The 24,662-nt window shown below is 49.6% G+C and overlaps 1 protein-coding gene across 2 annotated transcripts in view; it reads left to right on the top strand.

Annotated features, from left to right (window-relative positions):
- Positions 1 to 2,098: 2,098 nt before the first annotated feature.
- R3HDM2 (R3H domain containing 2) overlaps positions 2,099 to 24,662 on the top strand; it is a 105,897-nt gene continuing 83,333 nt past the window's right edge. Inside the window, exon 1 of one of the 2 annotated variants that reach the window (XM_074935495.1) lies at positions 2,099 to 2,183. The gene's annotated coding sequence lies outside the window, so the exon portion shown is untranslated. Of the gene's footprint in view, positions 2,184 to 16,059; positions 16,175 to 24,662 lie in introns of those variants that run through there. The other variant, XM_074935497.1, reaches the window with a different exon arrangement.

Here is a 24,662-nt window from a genome sequence, read left to right as displayed (position 1 = left end):
GTGATCTGGGGCCGACAGAGCTGTGTTGCCAAAAGCCCCTAGTGAAGACGCAGGTGGCTAGACTGACAAGGGTAGAAGCCGCGTCCACACTAGGAGCGCTCTGCCAGGGCAGTGTGCCGGTGTAGATACACTAGCAAAGCATGCCGAGCGCGGGGCCGTATCTACGCATCTCTGGCGCGGGTAGACGCTTCCTGCAACGATGCAGCAGGTCTTTCTGTCGCAGGCACCACCGACCTGGCTACGTCTACGCTGGGGCTTAGATTCGCCTGGCTCCGGCACTCAGGGCTGTAACGCTTTCACCCCCGGAGCGCTGGAGCTGTGTGGTAAACCAGGCCGAGGCCTCAGGCTGCGGCTACCAGGATCGGCAGGGCAGAGGATTTCAGGCGGATGCCAACAGCTACTTTTTGATTGGGGTGTGTGTGTGTGTGTGGGGGGGGGAATCAACCAGTTTTACCCAGCTGGCTTGGGGGCAGGGCAGGGCCTCTTCAGAGCTGGCGTAGTTTTTTCCATCGAAACACACTTCTGATAAAACACATTTTTCATTTTGGTCAAAAATGCTCTTGGGTTTTTTTGTTGAAAAAATAAAAATGGAAACAGGGGCTGGGGCAGCAGGTGGTGTGGAGCGGGGGGGCTGGAGTAGTGGGGGTCGGGAAGTGGGGGCAAGAGTAGTGGTGGGGAGAGCTGGATGGATCGAACAGTGAGGGGCTGGATCAGTGGACATGGGGGGCACTGGAGGTGGAACAGTGGGGGGGCTGCAGTGGGGGCTAAGAGCACGGGGGTGGAACAGTGGGGGGCTGAAAGAGCGGGGGGGTAGTAGGGTGGTGGGGCTGGAGCGGGGAGCTAAGAGAGCAGCGGATGGTGGAACAGTGGGGGCTGGAGCGGGGGCTGGGGGCTAAGAGAGTGGGGGGCGGAACAGTGGGGGGCTGGAGAAGAGAGGTGGGGCAGGGGGGTAGTGGGGTGGAGGGCTGCAGTGGGGGGCTAAGAGCGGGGGACAGAACAGTGGGGGGCTGGAGAGGGGGGCAGTGGGGCGCTGGAGAAGAGAGGTGGAGCGGGGGGACTGGGGGCAGGGGTAAGGAGCTGCAGTGGGGGGCTAAGAGAGCGGGGGGTGGAACAGTGGGGGGCTGGAGCGGGGGCTGGGGGCTAAGAGAGCGGGGTGGTGGAACAGTGGGGGGCTGGAGCGGGGGGCAATGGGGGGCTGGAGAAGAGGGGTGGGGCAGGGGGGTAATGGGGGGGCTGGAGGGGGAGCAGTGGGGGGCTGGAGAAGAGAGGGGGCAAGGGGGTAATGGGGGGCTGCAGTGGGGGGCTGGGGGGGCAGTGGGGGGCTGGAGAAGAGAGGTGGGGCAAGGGGGTAATGGGGGGGCTGCAGTGGGGGGCTGGAGGGGGGGCAGTGGGGGGCTGGAGAAGAGAGGGGGCAAGGGGGTAATGGGGGGCTGCAGTGGGGGGCTGGGGGGGGCAGTGGGGGGCTGGAGAAGAGAGGTGGGGCAAGGGGGTAATGGGGGGGCTGCAGTGGGGGGCTAAGAGAGCGGGGGGTGGAACAGTGGGGAGCTGGGGGGGGCAGTGGGGGGCTGGAGAAGAGAGGTGGGGCAGGGGGACCGGGGGGGGTTAGTGGGCGGAACCGGAACACGTGTCGGGTCAGGCCTTGGGGGCGGGGCCCGGCTCGGGGGCGGGGCCACCCCCGCGCATGGGCACTGCGGGCGCTCAGCGGGGCTGGGCCGCTCCCCCACCCCCTCCCTTTAAGGTGGCGCGGGGCCGGCAGGCTCCGCCCCTCCGGGCCGGCAGGGGCCGCTGTGGGGCACGTCTGGCGGTTGCCCCTGGCAACGCGGCCCGGGGTAGGCGGGCGGGACCCCCGGGGCGCGGCGCGGCGCGTTGACGCGGGGACGCACGTAGCGGTGACGCAGCGCGCACGCCGGCTGGGGGAGGGGCCAGCAGCTTCTTTCCTTTTTTTTTTTTCTTTCTTTTTTTTTCTTTTCCTCCTTTTCGGTTTTTTTCCTTCTTTTCTTTTCTCCGCCCGCCCCCGGCCCCCCCCGGCCCGGCCCCCCCCCCGTGCCACCGGCCCCCCCCGGCCCCTGGACCCCCCCGCTCCGACCCCCCCCGCCCCGAGGAGGGGCCCGGCCCCGCTCGGCAGAACCCCCCCCCGGCGGCAGCGGAGACCCGAGACGGAGGGGGGGGGACAGACCCCCAGGGTAAGTAAGGTTCTTCCCCTCCCCCCACCTTCTGCCCCGCGGGGGGGTCTCTTGGGAGGGGGGTTATTACCCGCCCCCTCAGGGGTTGGGAAGGGGCTAGACCCCCCCTCCCCCAGGTGGGGGGCGGGGGCGGGGCTTAGCAGCCCCCTAAGTTTGGCGCTTGGAAGGGAGGTGAGGGGCTTTATTTCCTTCCCCCCCTTTGGAGTTGAGAAGTTTGGACCCAGATTGGGGGGGGGAGGTGGCCAGGAATTGCCCCAGCCCCCTTCCCTGGCTGGGGATGGAGGGCAAAGCCCCCCCCCTTCCCCCGCTCACGGGGAGGGCCCAGCCTGGCACAAGGGGCAGGTGAGACCACAGGTGCGGGGTCAGAGCCGGAGTCGTTCTCCTTCCTTCCAGGCCCTTGGCCCTCCCTTCGGTCCGGCTGCTTCGCCTTCCTGTCCCTCGGGTGGCGGGGAGCCTGGAGAGGCCCCCGGGGGCGCCGCTGTTTCTTGGCTGAGGTTCTTGTGGGGCGGGCGAATGGGGGGCGGGGGTGGGGTGTCTCTCGTCTGCCAGCTTCCTGAGGGTCCCCCGTTGTTCTGAACGTCCCAGGCGCGGGCCCGGCGGGTGGGTCTCCGGCTTCGCTGGCCACCGGCAACTTCTGCAGGAGCCAGGAGCCAGCAGGAGGCTTGAAAGGCCTCATGTGGTGTCAGCGTGTTGGGGAGCTTGTCACTGGCCACCTGCATATGCCAGTCTGCCGGTGGTATTGTGTGACCAGCATCCCTGGGAGTCCGAGGTAAAGGGACGTGTCCAGGTGAGATCTGAGAGCTTCTGCAAGGCCCAAAGTTTGTAATAACGCGTGCGTGTGTGGGGGTGTGTGTGTGTGGCCTCTTTCATCTCAAAGAGAGAGATGAAAGATTGTGAAGTGTGATGAGATCTATTGATGAAAAGCGCTCTGTAAGAGACAGGAATTATTGTTATTTATTGTTACTCACAAACTACTTGCATGCAGCACTTACAAAAGGCAGCCAGCAGCCACCTCTGGACTGGAGGGCGGCAGCTGGCGATATGGGGAGAGGAATTCTGGGCCTGGAAATGGGAGCAAACACCTGCTCTTCTGAAAAGCATGACGGGATCTTTTATATCCTTACAGAACAGGGCCTTTGCTTTTAAGAGCTCCTCTGAAAAACACAAACACAGTAAACTTCCTGGGACGTGGTTTGTTTGCCATAAGGCTGAAGAGCAGGTGGGGCCCGTGGGCTACATTCTATAGTTCATCGTCCTCTGTCTGACCATCTCCGGATGCTTCAGGGAAAGTTGCAAGAAGTCCCTTAATTATGGAATAAGGTGCTCAAAAGGGATGTTTCATCCAAACCACTGTCAGTTAGCCATTGTCTTATGCCCTGTGTCAGCTTTTTATCCCTTACAGTATTTGTTTAATATCATGTTTAATGCAACTTGCTATTTTCACTATCCATATCCAGTCCTCCTTTGAATCCTGCTATGAAGATCTTTTGGCAGTGAGTTTTGCAGGTTGCATATACAAATTTTCATTTGATCAGTCTGAAATTCATTGCCTTTCAATTTCATTGGATATGTCCCTGTGATCTCGTGTTAGGAGAGGGTAGACAGGAGCCCCTGTATCATGAGTTATTTTATGAACCTCTATCACACCCTCTTCTGTCCTGTCATCTCTTGAACAGTCCCCATCTTCTGGGGAAGTCTTCCCAGGCATCTGGTTGTTTTTGAGGCCTCTCTCTGAACTGCTTCCATGCCAATTTTGAGTTAGGGTGACCAGAACTGAGCCTGGGGATCTGAGGCCCACACCGCTGAGCCAGTCTCTATGGTTTTATGTGGGTCTCGGCAATCCCCAACCTTGCAGAAACTTCTTTTAGAAGGCTAGTTGCCCTGGGCTGTCCAAAGAGTGTCCACGCTCCATTTACGGTGAGTGTCATGCTGGCTGCTGGAATGGTGGGCCAGCTCTAGTGATATCATGGGTGGACTATTGCCACAGGATTGCAGTCTCTTCATGATATGGGGTAAATTTGATTTATGCCCCCTCCTTTCCTTTATTTCTCCTGAATTGTACCTTAATGTGGTTCGCCTAGGCTCCTAGCTGCAGCGAGAACACCTTGTGCTGGCATTCCCTCATGGCTTGCAAGCAAAATAGGGCCTGGCTAGTGTGTGGGAGAAGCTGCAGGGGCTTGCAGATAGTAGACTTGGTGATTGTTAGATGTACTTTTCCCTCTGAATTTGGTCCTGAACCAGTGCCTCTGCCTGGTGCTGGGGAGCTGCTGAAGGGGCTATGAAACTAATATCAGAATTTTCAAAAGTGACTAATATTTTTGGCTGTCTGGCTTGAGACAGGCACTTCAAAGGGGCCTGACTGCCATGGAATGGGTGCTCAGGACTTTCCAATAATCAGCACTCTTTACGGCGTTTCAAGTTGGGCTTCCAGAAATTAAGGCCGTAATCATTGTAACTCACTTCTGAAAAGCTTGGCCACGGCCATTTGTGGCCTTCAAAACTCCCGTGGATGGCATGGCACTCCCCCTACCCGCGGAATATGGGGTGTTGAGCTCTGCGTCTTGACCAGATTCCAGCGCAGGTAATTAGACTTGATCCTCGTTCACTTCCTGGCCTAAACGGTCTTGTACCATTGCTGTGGGCTGTTAAATGGGTGCTGTGTTTGGTTCCCGAGGTGGCTGCATTTCAGTGGGGGGTGACGTGATCCCTTTGTTATACCAGCATGCAAACCACCTATCTGATCTCAAGGCCTTCTGTAGCGTGCTCCCATTTCTGTAGGTGTTTATGCTTGGCTTAGTGTTTGATCTAAGGGCTGGTCTATAGTGAAAACTGACCTTGGCAGACCTCAGTGTCTCAGGGGTGTGAAGAATCCACGTGCCTTACAGATGTAGCTAACCTCTGGTGTCATTGACCTAGCTACTGCCCCTCGGGAAGGTGGATTAACTACAGTGACGAGAGAACCCCTCCCATCGCTGTAGTGAGTGTCTACACCAGTGGTTCTCAACCTGTTTACCATTGGGGACCGCATATGTAGCGCTCTGTGTTATATGGGCCGCATCCACATATACTACCTGTATGGCCCTGAGCAGGTCACGTGAGCCGCAGCCGTGTGCTGATTGGGTGGCGGGTTGAGAACCACTGGTCTACACGGAAGCTCCATGGCTGTAGTGTTTTAAGTGGAGGTGTAGCCTCAGTGTATGAAAGGAGGTATGTAAATGTAAATTTGCTGCTTTTCTCATTAATTTAAATGTTAAATGCCTGAGTTCAGAGCATTCCTTTGAGCTGGCTGCTCCCTAACTCCTTTGGGGGGAATTGGAAAAATGCCATCATTTCTAAGGAAGTTGCATGGGAATGGGATCCCCCCAGCACTCTTCGCGTAGCTGTCAGCTCTTTGAGGCTGAATCTGGGCTGGTGTAGCATCTTGCAGTCCCATCCTCTCCCCTCATTCTAGTGTTCTTGGACTGCTCGGTGCTGTCTCTTTCTTGCTTCATCTTTCCCCTGCCTGCCTCCCAAGGAGGGGTCCAAGGTCGTGACCTCCTTGGCAGGCAGGGTGACTCAACTGCACTTTGTGTGACTCTTTTCGTGGTGGGGGCAGGAGCAGTGTCTTCCACCGTGGGCTGTGCCACAGCCCTGGGTTCTTTCCTCCTCCATGTGGCTGGTCGCAACTCTTCCTGCGAGCTTGCTGGGAAACAGGAGCAATACAAGACTCATGGCCCTGTGAGTTATCTCATTCCTCCAAAGGAAGCTTCCATTGTTCTTAAGACCTCTGATCCCCAGGGCTTAACTGCGTGGTTTGGTATTGGGGGACAGGGGAGTTCTTTGAAGGAGCAGGATCTTTAGGATCTTTCCTTGGGATCCAAGGAGCAGCCACCACCGGGGACATATTTCCCTGTAGACTGACTCTGGCATACCTAGAAGGGGAGCAGCACCTGGGAAACAAGGGGGAGAATTAAATAAAGGCTGCAGAACTAAAGCTTTAGTACTCACCCCCAGGTTGCTCCCATGTTTGGGAGAATGTAACTTTTTTCCTGCCTACGCCATTCTTTGGTGAAGGTCCCATACGCGACTGATGCACCTGGGAATTCTTCTCTTCTGTCGCTCTGGGGAGCAGCGTTGGTGTGTTTCAGTCCCCAGCCCATTTGCCAGAAATGAAACGGATGAGCACACGTGTGTGTCTGCAAATCAAAACACAGCTGGCCAAGCTACTTTTAGGCCTCGCAGCCTTCATGCTCCTTTAACCGTTCTCTGTTTAAAGAAATTCCACCAGTGGCTGGCCTTGGTTCAATCCTCCTTGTCTCTGACGCCAGCTGAAGTGGTCTTGTTGCACCTGTTGCCTTCACGGCTGGGAATTCAGCCTACATTTTCAGTCTCTCTTTAAAAATTCAGGCCTGCTTTCTCTAACCATTTAGAATAGTTAAGATCCCTCACTGCTTTATTCACTCCCCCCAGATCCATTCTGCTTTTTCTGCCTAAGTTCTATCAAGTATAAATGGCATAACTTCCCTGCCTCTCCTCTTAAATTCATGTTGGCAATCCTTAATTAAGTCATAGCTGTGAGTGTCCCCAGTACCCTCCTTCAGAGCTAAGCTAGCAATTTGGTAGTTTGCAGCCTATTTGCCTAAATCCTTTGTTAAATAGAGATGTTCTCTCAGGGTCTCAGCACTCTGTCTGTGCCTCCTGTATTTTCAAAGAGCTGTTAAATGTATTTGCTGAAGATTTCCCATCTCTTCAACGGCCTCCTTTGGAATGCAAGGGTGGATTCCATCTGGATCTAAAGTCCTGGCAGCTTTCAACTGTTCTCTCTTCCATTAAAAAAAGAGAGTTTACATGCTGATGAAAGGTGCTAGGTTGACAGCTCTGGAAACTGAGTTACTCTGGCTACTGAACTGGCACAGCCTTGGTGTATTTGAGTAGCAGCTTCACCCACCAATAAACCAGGACTCCAGATTTAGGGGGCCTGTAGGAGCTAGGGGGTCAGTCTCCTGGCCAGTTCAGCCACTGGCTTACCTGAGGCTGCTAGCTGTGATGGTAGATTTCTGTGGTGGGGGCACCTGTCCCTAGGAGCTGCATTGAAATTCTCCAGCTCCTTCCGTGCAGGCCACCACATGGCCATTAGAAAAGAAAACATGCCACTCCTTGGATTTGGTTCCCCAGAGGTGAAAAGGGCTGTATCCCATTCCCTGACTCCTTCCGCTCCCCAGCCAAGACCTGGGGCTGGATTGGAACCAGGTGCCCTAGAGGTGAGTAGCATATGGAGCTTATCCCTATCGGCCGTCTGTCCCCTCATCATCAGATGTTGCTGTTGTATTCGTCAATTCCGTTTGCTGCATGAACACTGAGACAAAATGCCAAGCTATTTAGTAACATAGGACAATAGTTCAGTGAACTGCTGTCCTCCCATCTGGGGTCTTAGTAAGTATTGTTCACTAAGACCTCTGAGGTCTGAAGGTTGGAATGAATGGCTGGAATCCTGCGTCCGCCCCAGCCTATCCCCCAGCGTTCCTGTGATATCCCGGTGGAATATCCAGTCCCATTTCCCCCTTATCGATTGATCACCTGGCTGATTATCAGATGCACGGTGCGCTCACTGGCTGAGTCTTTGAGGGTGTCTCTGTCCTTTGTCCCCGGGAGACATTCTTGACTCTTGCCTGGTGAGCAAAGATGGACGTGATTAAAGATACCAGCCCAGTTCTGCCATCCCACTCTTGGGCCCTGCCCAGGCACTGGCAATCCTTGCAGGGGAATGAGGCAGCGGAGAAACTAGTTCAGGACCAGAAAGGTCAACAATATTTTTTTTTTTTTAAATTCTGATAATCAGATAAAATTGGGTCAGTCTACCTGCATTTAGTCAGGAGGCCCTCCCCTGTTATGAATGATTTATTTGTTCGGTAGTAACATCCAGGAGCTCCGTTGTGCATGGCGGTGGAGGGGGGTCACGCTCTTCCAAGCTCCCCCTCCGGGGAGATGCCACTCACAGCAGATTGTGCAGAGCATGCAGCTCTCGGCTGGCCTCCTCGGTGGGCTGGAGTGTGTCTGTCGGGTTGCTGTGTTCCTTGTGCGTGACTCCTTCTTGAGTGCGGAAGAGAAATAAGTGGTGGATGCAAATGGAGTAGCTGAGGAGTCTCCCTTGTCTTGCTTACATGAGGAATGAAAGAGCTCCCTGTGTTGGCAATGAAATGGTCTTCACTGGGCATCTTGAGTTTATCCCTCACTGTGCTGAATGGGGGGCCCTTCCTACCTTGCCAAGCTGTCACCCAGGCTCTCTGCAGACCTCTCGGGTGCAGTGTTTCTGGATTGGTTACACTTGGTTCTCATTTTTGACCTGTCCTTTGCTGCCATGCCAGCAGAGATGCACGTGCATTTGTACCAGTTTAGCTAGAGGTGTGATGCACCTGATTTAGTTAAACCAGCGCTGTCTATGGCCGACGTTGACTTAAACCTGTCTCACTTCACCTTAAGAGATGGGAGCTAACCCTGTGTAAAGGGAGACATCTACACAGCAGTTAAACACCAGCAGCTGGCCTGGGTCAGCTGTCTTGGGCTCAGGCTGTGGGGCTGTAATATTGCCATGTAGACATTCAGGCTCAGGTGGGGGTCCCAGAGTTTGGGCTCCAGCCCAGGCCTGAATGTCTGTACAGCAATTTTTAGCCCTGCAGCCCGAGCGCCGCGAGCCCGACTCAGCTGGCCCAGGCCAGCTGCAGCTGTGTGGTGGGTCTTTATTCCAGTGTAGATGTACCCAGGGGGGCTTGTCCCTTTAAGGGCCAGGAGGCCTGGGGCTAGCCAGCTCTGTTCAGTCCTCCCACTTATGCTGTCAGTAATTGCATCTTAGCTAGAGGGGGCGGAACAGACTGGGGCTGGGTGACAGCCTGAAACACCTGGGCCTCACAAAAGGCCTGAGAAGAATCAGAGAAGATCAGCGTTGGAAGGGACCTCAGGAGGTATCGAGTCCAGCCCCCTGCTCAAAGCAGGACCAACCCCAACTAAATCATCCCAGCCAGGGCTTTGTCAAGCCCGACCTTAAAAACCTCTAAGGAAGGAGATTCCACCACCTCCCTAGGGAACCCATTCCAGTGCTTCACCCCCCTCCTAGTGAAATAGTGTTTCCTAATATCCAACGTAAACCTCCCCCACTGCAACTTGAGACCATTGCTCCTTGGTCTGTCAAGACTGTTGCAGGAGTAGCTCCAGGAAGCAAGCGTGGCTCCTGTGGAAGGGCCTGGAGAGGGGCTGAGACAGGGAAGGAGCCTGGGAAGTCAGGGCTTTATCCCCAAGCCAGAGAGTGAGATTGAAAGGCAGCCCGGAAGGTGCTGGGTGGGCAGGCTGGAGAGGAGCCCAAGTATGACAGAGCCATCTTTTTTGTGTGAACTTTTATTTGGACTTTTGTTACCCTGCAAGGCGTCCGGACTTGACGTAACTTAGGCAGAGGGCGAAGTCCTGGACAGAGACAGGACATCGCAGGGTCAGAGGGGCGATCTCCAGGGGGTGCTGAGGCGAAGAGTGGAACACTAGGTTTAAGCGGATGCAGTGCCAATCCTGGTTTAGCTAACAGGGGTGTGATCCCACCCCTTTAGTTCAGCTGGTGCAGGTTTGCAGGTCTTGCTCTTTTACTGGAGAAGAGGGGGTTGTTGTATGTTGTGTAAATAAAGCATGTGACACTGAGGATGTACCTAAACCTGGCATGGCCGATTTCTCCTCCTTGGGCAGCCGACCCGCAAGGCTCTGGAATTCTGCTGCCGGTTGTCAGCATGGCGGGTTCGGGGAGGGCTGGGCTGGGCTGGGCTGTCTGAAGAAGGAGCAACAGTATTGCTTAAAATTCAGTATAAATTAAACAAATGTCTGTTGTTGGTGGCACTCCAATCGAGCTACCATGAGTTGGCCGATGTTCTCAAGGCTCCCCACCCAACATTGCAGTGGCTAAAGAGGGATGTGTCCTGCCCCTAGGCAGTGGGGCATCTGGGGAGGGGAGGTTGAGTGCTGGAGGCCCTGGGGGGGTTGCAGAGTGAGCCCACCTCACGCTCTCCCTACAGTGACGGCTGTGTTGGATCTTATGGCTCCTGTCCTGTGGGGCTGGCTGGGCTCTACTCCCCACTCTGCAGGCTGCAGCCTGGCACACAGGATCACAGTGCCACTCAGGTTTGGCCCATCTCCTCAGTGCAGGGTGAGGGTGGCCAGGCCAAATGTGACTGAGTGACACTGTGATCCTGTGTGCAAGGTGGCAACGCCGCTTACTCAGATTCGATCTGGCTGCCCCCTGTGAAGGGGGGCTGGGCCAAACCTGAGCAGTACTGTGAGTCTGGGGCACTGGTGAGCAGATTGCAGCAGTGGGAACAGGGAGCCCAGCCCAGCCAGCCCCGGGCAACAGGAACGACTTCAGCTGAGATAGGGAGTTTGGGGTTCACAGCGGGACAGTCCTGTGAGATCTGGGACTGTTGACAGGTACGCCAAGGTGCCGCAGCAGCAGTGTCTTGAGGAGGGATTGGGAGGAGTAGAGGCCAGCAGACCTATGGGGTCAGTTCAGGGAGTAAGGGCAATGCACAAGAGAGTGTGGAGAGGCTTGTGGGAGAAGCAGACAAACCTGGTTGGGGCTGGCCTTGCTGGCAAAGCAGAGGGATGGTGGATCAGAGACCGTCTCTCTCTGTCTTTAGCCTGCACTGACTGTCACGTTCCCCACCGCCTCTGGCTTCTCTCCATGATATCCAAATCCCCTCGTCTGCCTGCAGATGCTTTGAGTTCCCCTTATAATAGCGATGCCATTTGTGCTGCTATATTTAAGGTTGTGTCATCACTTCCATTATAAGACCCTCTTTTCAGGGGGAGGATTATAATTCAACCATTAACAGAAATCTGGCTGTGGAGTTGTAGTCAGCCTGGGAGCGTACGTTCAGCTCTGAAGTTTGTTTTTATATTATTTTACAAGTGTGATGGGTGAAATCCTGGCCACTCTGATGGCAGCTTTGCCATTGTCTTCAGTAGAGTCAGCATTTCACCTAGCGCCTTTTAAAATTCTGTTCCCTTTTCTAATATTTGTGGCTCTCATAATACGATGGGCCAGGGACTCACAGGTCAAGGGAAGAGTCATTTGAGAATTACAGACCAAAAGTCTTTTGGGCACCATCTGTTTTCACCTAGTGGCAGGGGAAGAATCTAGGACACTTTCATGCAACAATTTTGGGGGTCAGTTTGATTTAGGTAGAGAATTTTGGGGATAGTGTGGGCATAGATACTGTGTGTGTGATTACACATGTGCGCTATATGTGTGCTTGCTTGTGTGTGCGTGCAGTATTTAATGACCTAATTCTCATTATTTAATCATGAACTTTGAATAGCTCAACATGCATTTTAAGAAACTCTAATTTTTTTTGTTTTGAACATCAGAATTCCTTTTTTTTGGCTTCCTCCTCTTTGCTCGTTCTTACACCTACTCTGGGCATGTCTATGCATGAAAGATGCATAAATTTTAACGTGATTTTATACCTGTTTAGTTAAACTAATGCAAAGGGCTGGACATTCATTTTACTTTAAGCCAGGCTTATTGCTGTTTAGCTTAAGTCAGTTAGGAAGGGGGCTTCAGATAAACTGAAATAAGGGATTTTGCCACCAGTTTAACTAAGGGCTTCTTAACATGAGATAATTGCTCTGGTTTAATTTATGTTGTTTTTTAAACTAGTGTAGTTAATCTGGTGCAGAAGGCTGTGTGGATGTTCCCAATTAGTGTAAGTGTGATTTATTTGGCTTAGTTAAACCTGTTCCTAATTGATCAAGGCTCTGTCTTCACTGTAAAAAAACCTCACCTTTTTACATTGAGATTGCTAACTTGCTGTAAAATCCCACTGAAGGCAAGGCACGGGTAGTTTTTACCTTGAGGTAGCTAGTTAAGGTCAATGTAAAACATGCCTGTTTTGTTCCAGTGAAGACCTTGACAAAAACGAAACTGAAATAAGCCACTCATACTGAAATCAGTGTCCACACAGCCTCTTCTGCTGGTTAAATTCAAACCGTAAGTTCAACCCATGCAACGTCTTCATGTAAACCGGACTTCTGTCTCTTTCTCCCTTTCATTACTCACAGTTTCTGTACTGATGTAGCTATATTGGTTCAAAAACTCTATAAACCAGCCTTTCTGTTCTCTGCTCTGCCTTTCTCTCTTTCCCCCAACTCTCCCCCCCGCCCACCTGGTGGTCCCCCCCCCACCATTCCCCCTCTCGCTGTTGTATTCTGTTTCCTCTAACAGCAAAGTAAAATGTGATAAGATTATGATCTCCAAACAAGCAGCTTCTGAGTTTGTGGTCCGTGTCAATTTTCATTGCTATCCATAATGCAGAGAGGTCTAACAGAAATTAAACTGGCTGAAGCATCCTGTGCAGGAGGTTTCAGAGGTCAAGATTTCTTGTAAATTTCAATTTGCAAATGGCGAGCCGCTGCAACATAAAATTTTAAATGTTAGCTGGCACTACTAGTAATGTGCAAGAGGTTCCATAGAACCGTAACTGAGTATTTACTGAATAAGAGGATATGCATTAAAAACGGTGTCTCAGAAGAGTTTCTAGAACTACCTGCCTTCAGTGCGACTGGCTGTGAGAGCCACTATTTTCATGGTATTTCCCCTCAGGAAGTCCAATCCGGTGATGCAGTTTTAGAGGCAGGAGATGCAGTTTGGCATTTGAATGCAGGAACCTTTTCTGAGTTTTTTTTTAATTAGCTAAAAATAATCTCTAATTAATATAAAACAAATATTGCCAGCATCATAAGACTCCGGTCTTTTCCACGCATGCAGACGTTGAGCTGCATTTCCTGCCACTGATGATTAGTATTTATTTGTCCTAGTGCCTAGAGGCCCCAGCAGAGATCGGGGCACTGTTATGCTAGGTACTGGTCAGACATGTGGTGCGAGAGTCCTTGCCCCGAAGATTTTACAATCTAAACAGAGAGAGGATGAGAGGAGGATTTGTTTGGCTTATGTTACAAAAGGGAAACTGAGGCCAGGAAAGACGAAATGAGTTTCCCGTATTCATACAGGAATTTGTGGCAGAGCCATGATTTGAATCCAGATCCCATGAGTTTCAGTCCAGTGCTGTAACGACACGACAGTGCGATCAGATTGCTGAGACGGATTCCCGCTCGATAATTAATCTTACTTCTGTTGGACACATCCAGGTTGTTTTTAGTGATCTGTAGTTAGATGCAGTGACTAGAATTTCTTTTACAAGACACTGGGTTACTCCATTAACACCATGCCTGGAGTGTCGCCTGTTGATGTGAAATTTCATCTTCCAGCTTCATCCTTTCTGTCTGATACACCTCCCAGCTTCAGGCACCTGGGACCTGTTCACCTGGTCTAGAAGCACAGAAAAGCTCTTCTGCAAAGTCCCATACGATATGTTTGCGTTCTCGCATTAGCGTAAAATTGTGCACTCTGCAATGTTTGTTGAAAGCTTGCTAGAAAACATTTACATTTGTAGTCTAAAGACAGAGAGCAAGAAGGGTTCTTAGGGAGGCAATCTGTAGGCACAACCATTGGGGAGGATGTGGGGAGTGTGTTCCCCCCTTTCAATTTTTCTACTCTCCTGATGCCATCGTCCCTTTGGCCCAGGCACCCCCGTTTTACCTTTCCCTCTCCATCACTTTTTTTAAGGGGTATCAAGTTGGGCTCCCAAAATAACTAGTCTCTTTTGTAAATCTTGGCCTAGTGTTTTATGTTTTGAGTAGCAGTCTGGGCATGTTTGCTGAGAGCAGCCGTGGCTCAGTGGTAACGGATAACTCCGCTGATTCTGAATGTGGTCGCTCAGGAGGGGAAGTTGCTGTTGTTAGATTTTGGGGCTGTATTCAATATTTTATATTGGTCCAAAAGAAGAGTAGAAAATATTAATGAACACCGTATACAGTAATATGGTCATTTTTACCTGTTTATTATTGAATATGCTAATTGCACCCATTAGTGAAAGGGCAGCTCCTGGATTTCTATTTTAGTTTAAATCCATTTCTGAAATGGCGCTAATTCACTTGGTGCTGTGTCCCCGTCAAAACCGGGAAGAGTAGAGAATTCTTCATTCTACTTTTTTTTTTTTTTTTTTGAATGACCCTGGCTATTGATCCATGTTAGAGTTCCCTAGCTAGGTAGATCATTGGTTTCGGGGGGAGTTAAAATCTTGAGCTAGAAATTATTCTACCAAAGAAGGGTTTATTTTTGTTCTCTGGGGGCTGAAGCTTTAATCAGCATGGGTCTGATCCGGTGCCTGTTGAAATCAAGACAAAGCTCCCCAGTGGCCGCAGGGTCAGACCCTATAACCTGTTCTTCAGAGCCCAAAGCTAATAAAAAGACAGAAGGCATTCAGATTTCTTTGCTTGCTAGCACAGTCCCAGAAGTGGATTTTCAACTTGGCTGGAAGTAAGCTCTGGCAATGCCAGCGGTGTTTAACCTTTGTGGCGGCCCAGGCCTTTTTAAACATAAAAATTAAGAGGTGCATGGGTGACGTGGAGAGCGGCGTTGCGGCGGCTCGGTGTGGAGTGCTGAAGGTTTGCATTGTATTGGGAATGAAATGGGAGCACCAGGCCTCTGATGTGGCGGCATTAAGGTCTGCAGAGGGAGAAGGGACCTTGGATGATCACACTTTCCACCTGTCGCAAAGCGGTTTAAGCTTGACTGTTTACGCATAATTCATGAAGAGTAAAGTAGTTACTTCTGTCTTAAAGCGCTTTCCATTCTGCATAATGCTAGTTTCTAATCCTAGAAATGCAGGGCTGGAAGGGACCCCGAGAGGTCATCTACTCCAGTCCCTGCCCTGAGGCGGGACCACGTATACCTAGACCACCCCTGGCAGGTGTTTGTCAAACCTGTTTTGAAAAATCTCCAATAGTAACAGGGCATTCTCCTCCTCTTTCCTCTGTGGATCTCAAAGCTCTTAGGGGCAATGAATCTCCTAGTAGGCCTGTGAGGTAAGGAAGCAGCAACCGTATATCACAGCAGAGAGTCTGAAGCCCCTAGAGGAGAAGGGACTTGGCCAAAGTGCCAAGAGGCAGAGCTGGGAAAAGAACCTGGGAGTCCTGCCTCTCAGTGTCCTGCTCTGACAGTTAGACTTGGTGTTAGGACCTCTTATTTCTGGTGTCCGCATTGACTTAGATAAGCCTGGCATGTCCAGTATGGTTTTAGAGGGCAAGTGCTGTTTCCTGTATAAACTTTGACAAACAAGCAGTAAGCAAAAAAGAGGGGAGCTGCTTTGACAAGATGCTAACTGCTTTAATTTTATACCCTAGATGATTTATTGTGACCCCTTCGCTGGCAGGTGCTATAGGGCCTCCGTACTTTGCGCTTTGCTATACTTTGGACTTTGCCGTGCATTGCACCCTGGGCATTAGAGCACACTGCAGGAAGGGGCACCGTGTAAGTGCCTGCCGTTATTGTTTGGAGTTTCCAGATTCTGCAGTCTTCACGTTTCCCATCAGTGTTGCTTGCTCTGATGAGGAAGGAAGAGGGAGGGAGTTACTTTAGTTTGGCCCTTGGACACTTTAAAATAAAATACAACCACATCACAAAAGACTTGATGCTGTGGCATCAAACTGGCAGACTCTGAAGTGCCGTGGGGTGGTGATTATTGACTGCCTTTCTGGCGCCTGACTGCAAGATGCTGATGAACTGCAGAGCCTTTTGGGAGGTATGTCTGTAGCCTCTTATTACATATGTGGTGTTGTGGTGCTTAAGAGCCCTAGTCACAGGCCAGGATCCTGTTGCGCTAGGCGCTGTACAAACACAGAACAAAACGAGGGTCCCTGCCTTAAAGAGCTTCCAGTCAAAGTCGAGATTTTGCTGGGCCCTTTTCAGAGCGTCTGACAGCCTTGTGTTTCAGCAGTGGGTTATTAGAGTGAGCTTTTCCTTTAATAGCTGGAGTCTAATGAAGAGCCAAGCAGTCCCCCTGGATGTGACTTGGAAGAGCCCTTCTTGCCTTTCCTGCTCCGTGCTGTTGCCCTCCTGTGAATTGGGTCTGGTTACCAGTCAGGTGAGAGGAGCAATGATCTCTGTGGGTGTTTTCACTTCCGTGCTGAAAGGCCATCTATTTTGGGGTCCGTATGTTGCATGTGATGAAAGGTAAGAGAACTGTTTTGTGTATAACTTTGGTGGACCAAGAGTTCCGAGGGAGTCAGGCAGGTTAACCCAGTGGTAATGACTGGACCAGTTGATTCTTTCTTTGAGAAACTTGCCACGTGACTTCCCAATATATTGCCAGTGTCTATAAGGAACCCAAATAAACGTGATTATAAGTGTACCTTTACTTTGCCTGATGTGTGAAAACGCTGGCAGAATAGCTGCTGATACAGTCTCGCTCCATAATTTAACACCAGGGTATTAAAATGTCCCGAACGCTGCCGTTTTCCTGACACACTTTGGCATGCAAGCATTTTTTTCAAAGACTTGGCCATTGTAGGCTCTTGCTAATGATCCCAATTACGATACTCACTTCATCTGTATCAACTGATAATCTAGTGTGTATCCTGATTATTTTTCTTTTTGTGCATGACTGCTTTATGTTGCCAGGCAGCTAATTTCTGAGTGATTTTAAAGGTGGAGATATTAAAATGAATTGCCTGCCTTCCAACTCTTTCCATTACCTTGCTAAATTTAGACTAGCTAGTGCTGCAGCAGAATTGAGATCTCTGGGGATTTTAATAAGAGTCAAGGCAGATAATATCCAGGCTCCTGGAGCAGCGGAGAAGAAAAGTAGCCTCAAATTAGCTTTTTGCATCTGTCATCATAGTTACTTTATTAAACCCAGGTCCTACGGAAAGTCAGAGCAACATGCATGCTCATTCACAAAGCTGACAATGCAACCCTCATGATAGCTGTGTCTTGGGGACAGATTGGAATAATGATCCAGCCTGACTTCCCTGTCCTAAATCATGTCCTGTCACAATTGCTCAGCATCCCAGGCTCTCTGTCCACTCACCCTCCTTGCTCTGCTTTCAGATCTCTGGGGGATGCTGACTGGCTGCACTTGGCAGCTTGTTTGATTAGACTTTAGAGCCGTTGAGTTTTCCATCCTTGCCGTGTCTTGCTGCTGTCTGCTGCGTGTCTTTAAGCCAAAGTGGTGGTTGGTACAGTTTAGAGAGGGGAACGGGAGCCTGGACACCTGGCTTCTAGTCTTACCTCTGTTAATGATTTGTAGGGTAACTTTGGGCAAGTCACTTCACCTGTCTCTTCAGTTACGCAATCTGTGCTATGGGTGTAATCAAATGTTCCTCCTTCACAAGGGAGTTTGGAGGCTTAATGACAGGTTTCAGAATAGCAGCCGTGTTAGTCTGTATTCGCAAAAAGAACAGGAGGACTTATGGCACCTTAGAGACTAACCAGTTTATTTGAGCATAAGCTTTCGTGAGCTACAGCTCACTTCAAGGCTTAATGTTTGTACAGAAGCTGTGAGATCCTACCGTGGAAGGTGCTATAGAAGTGCTATGTATCTTGTTATTTGAGCTACTTTGCCTGCATCAAACTGAACTAAAATTTAATTTTAAAGGGTAAAACTTTCAAAAGGGACTTTGGACCAGATTTCCAAGGTATTTAGGGGTCTAAAGATGTAGCTAGGCACTTAGTGGGCGTGTCAGAAACAACTCCCCCTGAAATCAATGGGGATTTGGGTGCTTGGACAATCCTACTAGGCACTGATCTGCATCTTTGGGCACCTGGGGCCACGGTTATTAGGGTGTTTAAGTCCCTTGTGAAAATGGGACGTGGCATTTTTGAAAACTTACCCAAAATGGCCCCATTTTAATTTTAAATCCGGAAGAAAATGTGGTGGCAGTTAGAGTGGGTTACAGCTCCAGATCTCTACCTGGCCCTTCCCAACCCCAGCTAACGGCAGGCTGAAAGAGCCCCGGCTCTGAGTGAGACCAGGCAACCAAGCCCAGGGTGAGACTCAGGGCAGCAGGGAAATGAACGGCTAAGAGGAGAAGGAGCGGAAAGGATGTGTCCCAGGAGGAGCAGAGGTAGCACCCATGCACCGTCCTCTTTGACCTCATGACTTGGCTTCTGAGGAGGTGTCTCCCGTCGACCCCCTGGCTGTTCCTTTTGAAATGTCTCATTGGCTGCCTTTGTCCCTGGAAACGAAGCAATGGCCACACCCGGTGTTCAGCTGGAGAAAATAGATCAAGAGCGAACTCGCCGGCGGCATACGTTCCACAGTCTGTACAGCAGTGAATTAGGCCTTGTCTGTTACCTAGCAGCCCCAGCTGCGGGTCAGGACCCTGGGGTGCTAGGTGCTGTACAAACACAGGGTGAAAAGACTGTTTCTGCCCCAAAGGGCTCAAGGTATTGTGTACACGGGGAATTTTTTTTTTTAGCATTTATGCAAGTATAAACACCCCTATGGACATTCTTATACTGGAATAAGTGTGTCCACAAGGGAGGCGTGGGTGGGAGGTCATACCTGGATAACAAATCTAACATTCCCATGTAGCCAAAGCCTTCGAAAGCTCGTTGTTTTCAGGCAGCTCCTCAAGTGTATTGCTGCTCCGAGGGAGTTCCTGGTTTGTGCAGTGTGGCCGGTAGCTCTCTGAACCCTACAGATGCTGAAGCCCCCGGCTGGGGTCTTGATGGGCGAAGCTGGTTTTAAAGCACTAAAACTTGGAGATGGGGAGCCAGCTTGGGTCACAGCAGCCCGTGGTGCAGTGGCTGTTGCGGGGAATGATGATAATACTTTCCTCTTTTCTGGCACCTTTCATTGAAGGATTTAAAAAGGGCTTTTGCAGCATTAATGTACTAATCCTCCTAGCCCCACTGTAAAAGGTGAGCGTTATCCCTGTTTTACAGGTGGATAATCTGAGATACAGAGAGGGGAGGTGGCTTGCCCAAGGTCACGCAGTGAGGCTGTGGATAGAACCCAGGTGTCCGGCTTCTCCCTGACAGGCTGATGCCCTGCGCTGAGCCGAAGCATTGCCAGCCTGAAGGAGGTGGCTGCTACTAGAAAAGTTACAACCAAAGATGCCAAAGTGGTCTCTGATTCCAGGAGCCCCGTTTGAGGTGCCTAATTTTTTCAGAATTGCTGAGCACCCAAAGTTCCCACTGCCATCAATTGGAGTTTGGGGGTGCTCAGCACCTCTGAGAGCCAGCCTTGGGGTATCAAAGTTGGGAACCCCAAACTAGAGGCTGTGGTTGGAACTTTGATTTGAGGGAACTTCATGTTCAGTATGTGTAATGAAAGCTCAGGTATGGGAGCAAACAGTGCAATCTGTAGCAAATCCCTAATTGCAATTTCCTGCTGTGGTTGGGGGGGAATTACATCAATTATGTACAGTCGCCATGAAGTGTTGTGCTGGAAACATGATTAATCTGCCCTGGGTAGGTCGCAGTTTAATAGAGACATGCATAGATTTCATTTTCTGCCATAGAGCGGGGGTGGAATAGACACTTGCCTTCCACCTAGTGTGGCATTTAAAGGGACAATATCATGTAGGTTGGATTAGAATTTAGAGTTAAGTGATTATAAAATCTAAGATAAATACAAGTGTCCGCATAAACTTTTAAAGTTCCAAGTGAGAAGTTGTTGCTGTTTGGCTGTAACCGTTCTCTGGCAATTTCAGCCCAAACATTGTCGCCCTAGTGAAATGAACTATTAAAAGCCCTGCTTTAAAGTGGCCCGAAAAAAAGCATTTCTGAGGGGATGGGGTGCTATCAGAATCTGGGAGCAGCAGCTTTGGTAACCAGTGCTTAAAGTGTGTTCCCTGGTGACTTCCCTCAATTTTGAATTATGTTTCTCTGCGTGGGTCTGCGGCCCGCTCCTCTCACACACTTTAAGCACTAATTAAAAGAGAGGAATTATTTATTTCTGAAGTGTTGTCACGTGCGCAGTGCTTATCCGACACACACAACGTGATAAAATGGGGCCCTGTCCTCGGCTGGTAAACACGATGGCTATTAATAATGACTCGTCTAGGTTCATTGTCTAAGCCGAGGGAGGTGCAGAAAACAAAACTTGTCCAGTTTCAATGCGCTAAGGTTATGTTGGTAAGGAACCCTTTTTTTAAAAAAAAAAAAAGACTTTCTTCTGAGGATGATTTTAACAAAAAAAGAAAAAAGTCTAGCTGCTGGTAATCTACAGTGTGTGTGGTCATCAGAACCTCACCGTAGCCTTCTGGCTCGCAGGACTGATGGGTTTTCTGTGTTTATCCCCAGCCTGGGAATCAGGACGTTGAGATGCAATTCCCAGCTCTGCCCTTTAGGAAAGACGCAGACAAATTGGAAAGAGTCCAGAGGAGAGCAACACAAATTGTCAAAGGTTGAGAAAACCTGGCCTATGAGGAAAGGCTAAAATTTTGAGGAAAGAAGACTGACGTGATAAGTCTTCAAATACGTTAAGGGCTGTTATAAAGAGGACGGGGATCAATTGTTCTCAGTGTCCACTGAAGGTGGGACAAGACATGATGGGCTTCATCTGCAGCAAGGGAGATTTAGGTTAGCTATTAGGAAAAACTTGCTAACTCTAAGGGGAGTTAAGTACTCGAATAGGCTTCCGAGGGAGGTTGTGTGATCCCCATTGTTGGAGGTTTTTAGGAGCAGGTTGGAGAAACACCTGTCAGGACTTGTCTAGGTTTACTTGGTCCAGCCTCAGCAAAGGGGGCTAGACTGGATAAACTCTCGAGGCCCTTCCAGCCGGACATTTCTGTGATTCTGTGGGCAAATCACTTCCCCTCTCTTTGCTCGTTTCCTCATCTGCATAAGTGGGAACATGCTACTGACTCATCTCAGGGGGGAGTTGAACTTGTTAATGTTTGTAAGGTGCTCAGATGCTGCAGTGAATGGGGTGGAGGAGTCTATAAATTCCTAGATAGAACTTGAGGTTTTCCAATCGTTAGTGCCTAGTTCAGTAACATCAAAAACACAGAGAGAGAGAGAGAGACAGCACCCCGGGCAGTGGGAGACAGGCACCTCACCATGCTCCTGAAGAACTTGTCTGTGGGGTTTTGTGGCAGTAGATCTATTGTGACATAAGAAGGTGTAAATGAAAGTAACCCCCTCTGTAACACAGGAGCAGCAGGAGATGAGCAGGTGGTCTCTCGGGGTAGTGCCTCATTGGCAGGATGGCACCTCCTAGGCCCTGCGTCAGGACACCACTGCAGTATGTCTGGGGCAGAAGTCCCGGTGAGGGACTTGAATGCAGAACCTCCCCCAAATTAGAGCCCTCCCGACTGAGTTATATACTGATGTGTCTCAGGTAGCTCTCCCCTTGAATATTGGCTATTTTCCTCTATCTGGAGGAAAGAAACCATGTCAGATGCCTTTCAATGTGATGTTGGGGTTGCTGTTTACCATAAAAAGAAAAGGAGTACTGGTGGCACGTTAGAGACTAACAAATTTTTATGTCTATCTGTTTGCATTTGGAAAGGAAGATGATGTCTGTCTGTATCTGTATGAGTTTTTTCATGAAGTTGATAGATTTCCACTCCATACCGCTAAATTCAGTGCCTTGCACAATGGCAGGTTTCAGAGTAGCAGCCGTGTTAGTCTGGGTATTCGCAAAAAAGGGACTAAGGTGCCACAAGTACTCCTTTTCTTTTTGTGAATACAGACTAACACGGCTGCTGCTCTGAAACCCATTTACCATAAGTAACTCGGCATTCTCCTTGGAAACCTCCCATCTGTGAACTGGCTTCTCTGACTGTGCCTGAGAGAGGTGTGGGGGGGTGGGGGGGTGGAGGGAAGGAATCTCTTAAAACAATCCCCTGTGCCTTCTCCTCTTCTTTAAGCCCTAGTGAACCTGATTAAAAGACAACCTGACCTACTTCTGGCTTTTGAGTTTGTAAGCAAAGGTGAGGATTTCTCCTGCTGAGCCTTGTTTGCATTCCTGAGTGTGGGTAGCCACCGCAGAAGGATTGATCAGATTTCCAAGACATTGCAGTGTCAGAGTGCTGGGATTCCCTTGCATGCATCTTGTCAATAGGGCACGTGCTGATGTGTTATTCTGTAGAAAGCCCCATTTCATTATGTATTGGGAGCGCATACTGGGTTTGTGCACTGCAGACTGAGTCACTGCCAACTCCCATTCAATTTCTCTCAGATGATTATTGAGTGTGGCAGATGCAGCCTACTCATTAGACCAGCCCTTTTATATAGTTTGTAATGAAGTTTTAAAATTTTTCTATTGCTTTGACATAGTTTTCTTTGAGAGCCTTATTTCTCCTGAGCTAAGTTTAGACACAGAGCCCCTTTATTATGGGAGATGTCTCCTTGTGACTTGGAAACTTACGTGGTTTGAAAGACTTCATGCTTCTGATCCTGCTTGGAAGTGTGGCCTGTCGTCTTTATTCCCCCCCATCCCAAAACAAATTGGGTGAGTGTATCAAACCTGGCAACATCCAGAAGGATTTGGTACTGCGGGACAAACTCGGTGACCCATGTAAGGCTACGTCTACACAGCAAAAGCTGCACAGAATTGCGTCCACGCTATCGTGGTAAAAATTCATGCCCCTCACTGTTCTAGTTAAACTAGGTCAAAAGATATTTGCAGGCTGCCTTTAAAGTGCTTTGAGGCTCTTGTTTGGAAGTGGCTGTAAGATCCTCCTTCCTATTTGACATGTCATAAAATGAATGATTTAGACATAATGGCTGGGGGGATTGCAATGTAAACTTCGGTCAGAATCTTTAAGGCTTGTCCTGCAGGCAACTAGAGGCGTTCCCCACTTTTGCAGCCCAATGTAATTAGTTGTCTGGGGTTGCAGACAGGTGGATTTGTAAAATAACCCCTCCCCTGAAACAAACGCTGGTTCCTGCCTTATCTGTAGGTCTGTCTAGTGATGGTGTTAAAAGAGGTAGGTGAGCTGGAATGTTATTGGAAGTGATCAAACAGAGACAGGATTTGTACCCATTCCAGGGGCATCTGGTGGTTTATTGTAAGGGTGCTGAGCTGCTTGGTTTGCTAGAATGGCTGAGTATTCCCAGGCCTAGTGAATAGGGCTGTCTTGTGCTGCTGAATGAAGCCGTCTTGTTTAAACGGTAAAGCAATTGAGGGGAACTAAACGTTCTTAGTTTAGTTCAGGTTTCCTGGCTTCGCAGCCATCTTCTCTTCAGGGCAGGGGTATTGGCTTCCTCCTGGGCTTGTCTGCAAAATGCCCAACCCATCGGCAGTGCTAGAGACATAATCCATATTTCATTACTTTATATATAGCATGTCTCCAGGGCTCCGAGCAAGCCAAGCGTCTCCCCCGGCACAGCTCTGCCTGTGAAATTTATCATTGTTCCCGCTTAACATTTTTCTTTTTTTAATGACTTGCCAAAAAAAGCCCCAACTTTTTAATGTAAAATAGGAGGATATTTTAAAATTACAGTAGCACAAAAAAAGGACACGTCCCCCAAACCACAAAACTTGAACCCCTCTCCCCACAACGTGGGCCACTGGTGATTTTTGTTGTATTTAAATGGTCAGTTGTCCCTCTCAGTGCAATCTAAGGTTAAGCTCAGTTAGGCCAGGCCATCCTGTCGTGCCTTCCAAGATGCTTTGGCAATGCAGGAGCTGTGGGAGTTGTACCTGTACGGCTGCCGTTGTCTCCTGCTTTTGGGTACAGAAGAGTAGTCTCTCCATTCTCATACAGTGGGTCCCTGCTTCTTCCTGCATTGTTGAAAAGAGGGGTGGTCCCAGTATCAGGGTTTCTAGACTCACAGCTAAACGTTAAACAATTGCCTTCAGATGAAATATACACAGCTGTATTGTGTCGCATGCTGCAGGATATTCATGCCTAAGAGATAGGTCTCAATCTGTGGCTTGAACTGCTGGAAGGACTAGATGGAGTAGATGCAGTGTGTCTCAGGAGCGTCTAGATTTGCCAGTTTGATACTTAAAAGCAGACTTGAGTCAGTGTACAATAATACACAAGAAAACAGTGAAAAATCCAAGGGCTCCCAAACGGGAGGGTGCAAAAGACAAAACCCTAAGAGCAAAAATGTTTTTTTAAAAACTAAATCAGAAGCCGGAAGCCTGCCAAACAATCAGTGGGATGATCGAGGTGCTAAAGGAGCACTCAAGGAAGACAAGGCTGTTGCGGAGAAGCTAAATTAATTCATTTGATCAGTCTTCACTGCAGAGGATGTGAGGGAGATTCCCACACCTGAGTCATTCCTTTTAGGTGACAGATCTGAGGAACTGTCCCAGATAGAGGTGTCAATAGAGGAGGTTTTGGAACAAATTGAGAAATTAAACATTAATAAGTCACCAGGACCAGATGATATTCACTCAAGAATTCTTCAGGAACTCAGATATGAAATTGCAGAACTACTCACTGTGCTATATGACTTTTTGCTTAAATGAGCCTGTATCAGCTGACTGTAGGATAGTTAAAGTAATGCTCATTTTTTTAAAAAGGCTCCAAAGGTGATCGTGGCAATTACAGGCAGATAAGACTATCTTCAGTACCAGGCAAATTGGTTGAAACTACAGTAAAGAACAGAATTATCTGACACGCAGATGAACGTGATATGTTGAGGAAAAGCCAATATGGCTTTTG

Source organism: Natator depressus, chromosome 20 (assembly GCF_965152275.1).
Source record: "Natator depressus isolate rNatDep1 chromosome 20, rNatDep2.hap1, whole genome shotgun sequence".
Classification (NCBI taxonomy): Eukaryota; Metazoa; Chordata; order Testudines; family Cheloniidae; genus Natator; species Natator depressus.
The sequence above is the reverse complement of the archived record's forward strand: the minus strand, read 5'-3'. Positions and strand labels throughout refer to the sequence as shown.